The following is an 11,422-nucleotide window of genomic DNA, read 5'->3' on the forward strand; positions in this document are numbered from 1 at the left end:
GGGTGAGGATAGAAATTGAAGACCAGCGGCATGCTATGCCACAAAGCAACACAAATGTCAACAAGCATATTCAACTACTGAGGAAAAGGTTTCTTAGTGTGTTGTGTAGTTTCTGTGTATGTAATAGATGTATAGAAGTATAAAAAACGGCTCGCCCACATTCCTATTTGGAATTCTTCAATTAGTTATGTCTTTGATTGAGTAAGCCAGCCCAGTTTTTCATCTTGCTGCCCATAGGTGCTGCCTGAGTAAGCTCATCGCCCAGTGGCTTGTTTGAATTTGGTTGACAAATAACAACAGAGTGACCAATCAGAGATCCCTTTACAACCTCTAAAAACTCGCGGTCCTCTCTTCCCGATTTACAGCCCCCCTCTCTTGGCTTAAAATAACTTACCATTGTTGGCTACAGCCGCTGAACAGACTACATGTTGTAAACAGCCGTGGCTCGCTTGCCTGGTCCTCCAGTAACGTTAGCAATTAGCAGGGTTAGCATGGCGGCATTAGCCAGGACTGTTCGGGATCACTTTACTGGCTGTCTTAATTGTTTTTGCAAGTAACCAACTTTAGTACTCTAAATAATTCAGTGTAAGTCCACAAATGTTGAAATGACATAAAATGCCCGTCCCTTGTAGCCGTGATAAATTAGCCTGAAGCTAATGCTTACCTGTTCAGGAGGAAATTAGCCAACTCGGCGTCCTTTTGAGCTCTAAACTGTCTCCATCTTTCAAATACATCTCCAATATTTACCCTGGGATTGTTACGTCTCTGGTCATGCAACTGAAACATGCCAGGTTTTTTTAAGTTGGGTAGAATCTATCTCTGTTGATCCCGTGTGTTTGTTTGCAGCTACTAAAGCTATAGCACGCTGGGTTTGCGTTTTTACAGGTATATCTGGCAACCCGGCCGGGCTGTCAAACTGGGCAGTTGATAACAACACACAGGCCAAAACACAAACAGACATTTCATCAAGGAATGAAAATTTCAAAGGAGAAAATACTGGCTTTAGCATTGCTTTAACAAAAGATAGTATCTCAGCTTAGCATGTTTCTTTAATATCTGATGACATATTGTGGTAATTTTTTTTATTTAATACAGTAAATATATTACATATTGCACCTTTATATGTAATTTGCTCTAACCAGTGTATCGGCGTGTGTACGTTGTCTATAGCAATCCCACCAATCAGCACCAAAACGTCCCAGTTAAGAGAGTAAATGCCGTGAACGTATTCTTTGTAAATCTTTACAATCATTCCCCAAAAGAACTAAGCAGACCTGCCTAGTTGCACCACCAAAATCTTCTTCAAAACTTGACATTTTCAGCATATAGCTTTCTAGCTCAAAGTTTATAAAGTTTGCAAAACAAACAGAGTTTTGCAAGGTGATGGTCATCACACAACAGTGTTTTCTTTAATTAATTTAGCAAGAGTACAACATTTGGAGCGCAGGTTGGCTGGTTATCATGTAGAGCAGTGATTCTCAAAGTCCAGACTCTCTCCGAGTAGCCTTTATATTACTGTGCCTGTTGATTTTTGATATTACTTTGCCTTGTTGTTTTTAAGGTCAGTTTGTTTAATCAGTTTTTTAGGCATGAAAATCAATCAATGAAGATTGTTCTCTTTGCGTTAATATTTCTTCTAAAACTATACTGTACCCCTGTAAATTATTTCCTAAATGTTGGAGCTGCTTAGGTTCAAAAGCAACCATTTTGGGGCGGACAGTGTCATTACTTTTGCACTAGTTTGGAATTTATGTTGAACATTTCTGACACTTGAAGGTATGTTGCTTTTAAAGTTAGAGTTGCTTTAATTTAGGCAACAGATTGCAATCGAACCATGATATTTTTTACACTAGGCTTGAATGTATCTTTTTTTCTGACTGCATTAAACTTGAATTAACCTAACAAACGTATTGCTTGTAAGTTATAAGCAGAGTTTAATAACAGTAAATTGCTTATCACCAATCTTTGCTGACCTTTAACCTTGTATATAAATCAGATTTGGACATTTGAATATAAAGTTTGAGAATCCCTGATGTAGAGGGATATGGATGCCCCCATAAAGATGACTATAATAACCTGTTTATTTCATTCCAAACCCTGATGACAGAAACCATTAACTTACTGCAGAAAGCCTACTGTAACCCGGGTACATAAGTGCATGTAAACACACTTTTGAGTTAAACTGATCAGGTCAATGTGTTAGTAATGTAAGTGATAGAAGTAGTTTTATAGAATCCAGCTATAGAGAATACAATTTCGAAAATACAAATTAAAAAAAGAACCTTTAAACAGTAGTTGCCAACCTGTCCAATCATATAGCTGGATGGTACAACTGTCAAACCAAAAAAGACAGAAAAGCAACAAATTGAGCAACTGAGAGAAGAAAAATCAATATACAAACACACAACAATGCCTTGTAAAATATCTCTTGTTGCCTTATTCCAGCATGCAACAGCATCCATTCTGCTAATCTTTCACTTGATTGCGAGGAGAAACGGATCTTCCCATCCTTCCATGGGGACCTCAGCCATCTAATTACATTAATACAGGGGAAGGAAGCTGTGAAGGTCCCTTTATAATCTTTGTGTGTGTTTGTGTGTGTGTCAAAGATTGTTAACCCACAGTTCCCATTAGGGCTCATTAGACAATACAGTATTTTCAGGCTCTTATGTGCGGGGAAGGCTACAGCCTGTGGGCAGATCTTACCACAATGTCATGCACATTTGGCCAAATATTGCAAATGTGATAAAAACCTCCACATATGGTCCATTGACTCAACTTAAAGAGTGTGCTGAAGAGGAATCATTTTCTCAAACACAATGGCCCTCATTTCTGAAACGAACGTACGACAGAAAACAAATGTAAAACCGGCGTATGGTCATTTCCACGCAAAGGTCGACATTTGTCAATATGGATGTCAGCGGAGTCTACGATCAAATCTCACGTCAAGCTTAAACTCCTGTACGCCAGTTTTTGAGTCAGTGGGGACTTGCGGTGCAGCATATAATCAGTTTAACAGTAGAAGCAGAAGTCATCAATTGTCACTTATCAGCAATGGCAGATCTGGCTCTTTTAGAAGACCTCTATGCCCTGGTACAACAGTGCACACATACGCACACGGGCCACGGTGGAGCGCTCCATCGGATTGAATAAGGGCAAATGGCTCTGTCTTGCATCAGCGGGGGGGACCCTACTATACACGCAAGAAAAAGTCTGCAACATTGAGCCTGTGGGATTCTGCACAACATGCTAGAAAACAGGGTGCCATAAATGTAGTGATGAAGTGATGAATGTACTATAGCCCCCAGCCAACTGGGGGCTATACCAAGGAGACAGGATATTATTCCTCACGTTTAAGTGTACGTTGATTCTTGAAACCTTGGCAAAAACATGTCCCACTAAGAAAAGTGCCAATTCTGTTGGAAATTAATAACATTTCCATGAATAAAAAGAATCAAGGTTATAATCAAGGGGTCCTTTTATAGTTTAATTTTTAATTTTTATTAATTTAATGATTATTTGCTGGCCCATTGCCTACAAAATCAGTTGTCCTCGGATAGGAGATAATCATTTCAACTTGATTAAAAAAACAAAGTAATAATTGAATTGAATAATATCTTTACCACATGAAATAGTACATTGTAATATGTTTTAAAAACTACCAACATTGAGTTTTTAACAATATTTACTATTATTTTGTGGTTGCTCAAAATGTGTCCCACATATTCGTCACCACCGTCAGATATTTATAAAAACCAATAAAGTCAGGCAACGAAAAGGTCAACTACATTCCTGAGGACCCCATTTTCAAACCTTCAGCTCTACTGCATGCTTCAAGATCACTCGAGCTCCCTTAAATTTGCTATTTTCTCTTAAACTTGTTTATATTTTTGGACACTGCTACTGTCGCCACCATAACATGTCAACACCATCTCTTTTGTATAAAAAATATTAGATTAGATTATGACATAAATGTATACTTTTTAAGAAGAGGTCTGAAGTAGCTAGCAATAGAGGGGAAACAAGATGGCTAATGTGAACAACTCATGCATATCATGGGAAAGAGTAGGTTTTTGTCACCACCGTCAGACGTCACCACCGTCAGGTTTTCGTGGATATCCTCACGGCTGTGGTTTGGGCCTTGAGGCTGCGGCCAAACCACAGCCATGAGCCCGTATTTATTGCGATCAACAATTATATTCTAGCCTCCGTTAAGGACTATTTGGAGGTTTTTGTCACCACCGTCAGACTGTACGTCACAAAAAACCTGACGGTGGTGATGTCTGACGGTGGTGACAAAAACCTACTCTTTCATATGATATGCATTCTCAGGATTGTTATTTTTTGGACCCAATAGTTAAATGATGTTGTTAAGCAAAAAGGCATCTTGTGTGGTATACATTTTGGAATTGTATGTTGTTATGAGGCCACTGTCACCAGATTAGTGTCACCACCGTCAGTTCTAAAGTCACCACCGTCAGAGGGAGTTTTATTTGTTTTAAACGAATATGCTTACAATATTCTTCTTCAGTGCTGTTGAGTTATTAAAGTAAAAGTCTCTTTTAATACAAATATATGTTTGTTAAATAAAAAACATTACTTTTTTCTATTTAGGCTTAAAGTAAACTTTGTATGATGTTAGATCTTTTAAAGGAGTACACGTGAAACAGTATAAAAAATGAACAAAAGTGAATATTCAACATTTAACAGCATATATGTGTACTACGAATGTCAGATAATGATTTAAAAACTCTAAATACATATTAGACCAAATAAATAAAACATAATATGCTTTTTATTGTGTCTGACGGTGTTGACAAAAACAAAGTAATAACTGGAAAAACGTCTATTTTATGAAAGAAAAACAAAATGAGGAGGTTGCACCAGTACATTGTTGAACAGCCAACACTTTTGTCTATAATGATATACCTTCAGATTTTGTAATTTAACTAACTTTTTATTTTCAAAATTAAAACCTGTTTTATCCAAATTCCCAAGAATCAGTGTTTGGCAATGATATTCAATAGAGACATGACAAACATGACAATGCACAACATTTTTATTTAATGTTAGGGTTTTCGTTTCTCTTTTAAAGTGTTGTTAATGGCCACAAGTTAAGTAAGTTTATTTCTGCCATTGACCGACATATTTCGGCTTGTTTTTCCAGCCCCTGTGCTGTCAGGAGACAGGGTCGGGGTGGTGGTCCAGCACAGGGGGGGCGAGGACTCAAGCTCTCCCTCACAGCTCACGGTTGCTGGCTCTGACCGATGAAAAAAAAAGACGAGTAAAATAAAAGACACTGCATAAACTCTGCTACTGTGTGATTATTTAAATAAAGGTACACCTGTACATATTGGCCAAAATAATTGCAATATAAGCCTGTATACAGTATTACTATTAGGACTGTAGTATACATATGTCAAGGATGTATAAATTAAATAAACTTCAGCTGGAGTCCGATTTACTGTGGCAAGGTGTTGACCGCATCAGACCGCCTTTAATATCAGTTTTCAGGCTGCCAAATAGTACACACGTTAGTGCAAATGAACCTGAGATATCAGGGCTCAAAATGTTAATGTTGCAAATTGTATGTTTTGCAAGTTGTTTGAAATCATAAATCTCAGTCTGCTCGCCCACTCCTGTAACAGAGATCAGATCATCCCAGTCCTTCAAAACCTCCACTGGCTCCCCATTCAACAAAGAATCCAGTTTGAAATTCTCCTCATCACCGACAGAGCCCTCCACAACCTTGGCCCTCCTCGTCACTGACATACTCCTACCGAAACCTTAGATCTGCCATTGCCTCACCCCTTTTACCCGGGTAAATACAGGACCGGTCCAAGCACTGGACCTGGGGGGGCAGGGCCTTCTCCATTGCTGCTCCCTCACTCTGGAAGTCTCTCCCCCAACAACTCAGACATTCCCCCTCACGCCCCTCTTTCAAAATTCCACACATAGCCCAACCTATTTGAATCTACTTACAATATCTTATTTGTTCATTTTTGTTGTTGTATTGTTGTGTATAGTATATTTTTATTGTTTTGACTGTTTTTTTTCATTGTTTTTATTATCATGTAATGTGCCTTTAAGTACCTTTTTTAAATCGCTATACAAATAAAATAAATTATTATTATCATTATTAGGTAAATAATACTCCAACAAACCCCTGCAAGACAAAATGAAGGTAAGTAAAAGACTTGTTTATACCAGACTGCAGTAGTTGACACACAGTCCATGTACCTTTACTCTGTAGTAATACATATTATAAAGTATAGCATAAAAAAGAGAGACTTTCTCGTCTTAAGAGTTTAAGAGCTGTATAATAGTGTGTTGTATACGAAGGTAGCTCCTTAGAGATCTAGCGTCAGCTCAGTCAGTTATGGTAGTAAGTACTATTTGATCTGGCTGAAACTACTGCTTTGGGAATGCTCTGTAGGATGTTTGAAAGGACTAACAATTTTGTTGGCTATGCTCTGCTGGCAGGGCCGCTTGAATTTCTAGTGAAAGGTATTAATAATGCGTTCCATTTGTACTCGGAAGTCAGACTTTCCAAGGTCAAAGTCAGAAACAGGTCCCCTGAACTTGGATTTCCAAATTGGGAAGTCTGAGCACCTCACACTACCCCAAGTTCAAAATCCAACACGGCTACTCTGTGCATCATTAAATCAGTCCTACACACAGTGCTGTCCAACCTCTGTCTGTGGACAGAGACTGGATGTTGCTAAAGTGTTTGTATGCACAAAATGCAGCGAATGTGTTGTTGTCAACTGGTATTGCTAACAATGGCTAACCTGGATAGAGCAAACCCCACATTGAAATTAAATGAAACACGGTCGGTTGTGACATCATTCCCTGCTCCTGTCTCCGAGTTCTGAGGTAAATGGAACACCTTATAATTTCCTGTTGGGAAATTATTTAGCTGGTTGGTTAGACAGGTTGTGGTGACCCGCCTGTTGTCCCCAACTTCTTGTGAAGTGGCAGCGACCAAGGAGGAAGAATATCCAGAACTTTTTCAGTTTGTAAACTTATAACAGGCACAAAAAAGATATATAACCCAATACAGGAAAGGGAAAAAGCCAAAAAGTATAATATGAGCACTTTAAGGAACAACTGTTACAATTTGAGCCAGTACCAATTCAATTAAATTTTTGCTAGTTTTATTTATACTATCAAATCATAACAAATAAGAGTTATCGCAAGACACTTTACAGATAGAGTAGGTCTAGACCGCACTCTATAATTTACAAAGACCCAACAATTCCAATAATTACATAACAAAAAAGGACCCCAAGAGCAAGCACTTAGTGCATGAGTGGTGAGGTTGTTTTAGGCAGAATCCTCTAAAACTATAACAGCATAACTAAGAGCTTGTCCAAGGCTAACCTGAGCTAGCTCTATAAGGGTTGGTAGATGAATCTGACGACTATGAAGAAGCAGAGAATTAGGTTTTTGGGCACAAAATATAGCCTAATTTATCACAGATGTTCCACCGTCCGACGTTGATCTGACATGTTTTAATCGTGCGACAGCATTGACGTAAATAACGGCGCCAAAAACATGCCCTGAGTAGTGTCCAAAAGTGTTTTTTTTCAGTTTGCCACTAAGCTCCCTATAGTCCTCTACATCAAATTCCCTATATAGGGAGTAGGGAGTAGTGAATGAGTAGTGAATTTTGGACACAGCCCAGGTCTTTGCTTCAGGTCTTTGCTTCAATACAGAGTGCGTCTGGTCTGAATGTCATTTTGTGATCCATATACAGTTTTGAAAAAGGTAGGAGACAAAAACGTGGGATGTGATCAGCACTCCTGAGAGTAGCTGGCTTCCTGGATGATGTACCATCAGAGTGGCTGTCTGAGTTTAAAGCTTTGAAAGCTGAGTTCTCTCCCCTTTTCCAGGATGTCCCATCCCTTTAGCCGTCCACAATGTGGATGTAGGCAGTTCTAACCCAATTAATTAAATTTCAATTCAATTTCATTCATAGTATCAAATCATAACAAGAGTTATCTCAGGACACTTTACAGATAGAGTAGGTCTAGACCATACTCTATAATATACAAAGACCCAACAATTCCAGTAATTCCCCAAGAGCAAGCACCCCACTAAGCTAAAGATCTTGAAGGAGGAGTTAGCTTATATACTGCATATTGCAGCCGTAGAACAGCGCCAAAGTGAGTGGAGCTATTTAGTGATTCTGGTCCTGAAACCAGATGAGACATTGAAGCCCTGTATTGACTACAGGAAAGTAAATGTAGTGACCAAAGCTGATGTACTGTGAATAATAATCACAGATCACAGGCCTACAGCGCAGTGTCCTGGGGATTATGTAGGCTATTATTGGATTTTGCATTTCTGCCGCATCCATCCTCAGGGTTAAAAAAAAAGGTTTAAGCTGCAAGCACAACATATGCTTCACACTGATGTCATTATTACATTACATTTATGAAAAAGACAATATTATTGACATGTCAAATTTACAGCTGCAGACAGCTGCTGAGATGCTGCTACTGAAAGTTTGGAAAACGCTGCTCTATATATTTTACTTTAATGCAGTTCTGTTGGATAACACAGCTTTCATGGACAGAATATATTGGTATAATCTGAAACTACAGGCATGATCCCTTTATATTATCATGACCTAATCAACTTGATAATATAAATGCTACAGAGCTGATGTCAGGCCAGTAAACATCTTCAGTTTCAATACTCACTGCTCCCCTGGTAGATTGTAAACCATTGCAACTGGTTTTCCATACACAGCGCTTAGGGGCTTTACCAGTTGGCCCCGCTTTTGCTACGTCATAGTGGGCGCTTTCATTCCAGGGCCCAGTCATGGACCTGCCTGGGATTCCAATACTGGCCCCAAACATGACATGCTACAACAATGGCGTAGATCTCGTATAGCGCTGAAAAATAGTCAAGATTGGAGAGGGAGGTAGGCAAGAGGTCGGTAAACCATTGCCCTAGAAAAAACAACTAACGTAACAAATGGGTATGCATCTGTGAATAACTTCAGTGAATTTGAGGAATGCACCAGCTCGTGATGCCATTCCAGTGATCGACCAAAAGAGATCGGCACCCTTCATTAGATGGATAAAATCATGCAGGTTAGGCACAGAAGACGCAATGGCAAAGACTAAATAGCCAGGAGAGAAAGCAACTGTTGTTTAGTGATGTAGTCTACATCGCAAAAAGACTTAGTGATGTCATGGATTCGCTGCAATTTATTAGCTGGAACTTCATTTCTATAGAGTCTCGTGTTATGCAAAGGAACTCCAGGTGCGTCTGGATCAGCTCTTAAAAACAAAGTTTCAGTTTGGACAAAGATGAGCGTGACCTGTTGTGTGAGGAGGAAATTCTCTAGTAGATGAAGAACCGAAAGATTTATGACTCTCTTTAACAGGATCCAGCAATGCGCCTCAGAAAACTAAATAAAAAATGCTTGGGCTACTTCTGCACCTGGATTTCAAGCATGCAGGAAAGTAATATTTTCTTTCCTACTTTATGCCAAAAGATGCCACTGACAAGGATAAATGAGTACCATTTTTAACTTGTTGGTAATGTCTGCTTTAGAAAACCAAGCGTCTTGCCATGCTAGCTTGATTATTTTAATGGCATTGTCAATAGTGGCATTATGCAAAGAGAAGGGCTATGGTGCAATGAGGCTGTTAAGGCTAGAGAAGGAGCCAAAGGGAGGAGCAGACAGATCCACCATTCATCTTTTCTTCCCTAAATATCTCCTTGTGGCTCCTTGTGCGAAATACTGAAAATGGAGGGGACTGAAATGGGCTGATAACATACCTATTAGTTACCTCTTTTGTTAGTAACTGGAAAACTATTTTCTTTAACTGCAGACTGAAGTTTCTTTTGGCTACAAAGGTATATGAGGGGGAAGTGAGTACCCTGACTTTAAATCCTTGATAAAGACCAGTAAGTAGATGATCTACAAATACAGAACCAGGATGAGAGGATAGTTCTGCTGCTAGAGAATTCCTATTTATTGGAGTGGATGATTGTTTAGAAGGATCCTCGTTGATCCCCCCCACCGTGGAGTGACCCAGGTTGGAATCCACTGGGGGCAAGCTGGGTGGGCATTTTTGTAAATGCTGCAGATGTGGAGAAAGTGGCAGTTGGGGAATATATGTTTTAATTTAAATTGTTGCAAATGGGCATATGATTGAAAAGATGCACCTGACGGCCACAACTATGGGCGAAATATGTACTATACTGTACGTAATATATACCAGGTGAGCTACCCAGGCGCCCGAGCGCAGGGTTTCTACTCCGCTCCAATCACAAACAGCTGTTTGCTGTCAGCGCAGCTGGAAGCCGCTGTCTCTTTCTCACTCACACTCACAATCACAGTCACAAAAGAACGCAATGAATATTCTTCAGCGTTTTAACTCGTACGTTGTTTTTATTGACTGCCATTTCATGTATGAAGTTAACATCCATCCAGCATGTGATCTGATTTCACCCTGCCCCTCAAATCAGAATCAAGAATAGTTAAGAACCGGATGAAAAAAGCAGAATAAGAATCTAAATCAGAAGTCCAAGGATACTATCCCTACTCGCAGAGTTGTGAGGTGATGAGAGTCATCTAATGGCTCATTTGTGTGATGTCCTGTTGCGTTCTTTAACCCCCGATGTAAAGTAGACTTAAAGACTACTAAAAGCACTTTACACCCTACAGGCACCATTCACTAGTCTGGCTATCACCAGACCAAGCTCAATCTTTTAAGATTGAACATTAGTCTGCGGAGTCTGCTCTGTATTTTCTACTGCACAAAAGGTGTGATCAACGGGCATAGTTCAAATGACTCTGTACGCAATTGGACCAACAATCCGGGTGACATAGCTGCGACAGCGGCATCAACGGGTTGCTGCGCTTCGGTGGCCGCTATGTTGAATGAAAACAAGAAGCTGTTTGGTCGCTTCTCTATTGTCATCGTGTTAAACCCGCCAATAGCACGCCAGGTGGATAAGCCAGTTTGTGATGCAAAATTGTAACGGAAGCAGGATAGATAAACATACAAGTTTCCAGCCTGAGCTGCAAGGTGAAATCAAATCGCCGACAGATTGGGTCTAACCATTCACCCCATTCACACACACATTCATACGCTGGTGTCCACCATAGAAGGTGCTCATCAGATAAACATTCACGCACATTCACACTAGGGCTGGGCAATATTTCGATATTATAGCGAAGCTATATATGAGGCTAGATACATTTTGGATATCGTAATATGGCATTATTGTCTTTTCCTGGTTTAACAGGCTGCATTACAGTAAAGTGATGTCATTTTCTGAACACACCAGACTGTTCTCGTCGTTCTTTTATTTGCCTTTACCCACTTGGTCATTATATCCACATTATTGACAACTATTTATCAAAACTCTCACTGTGTAAATATTTTGTGAAAGC

The sequence above is a fragment of the Perca flavescens genome, chromosome 12 (genome assembly GCF_004354835.1).
Source record: "Perca flavescens isolate YP-PL-M2 chromosome 12, PFLA_1.0, whole genome shotgun sequence".
In the NCBI taxonomy this organism is placed as follows: Eukaryota; Metazoa; Chordata; class Actinopteri; order Perciformes; family Percidae; genus Perca; species Perca flavescens.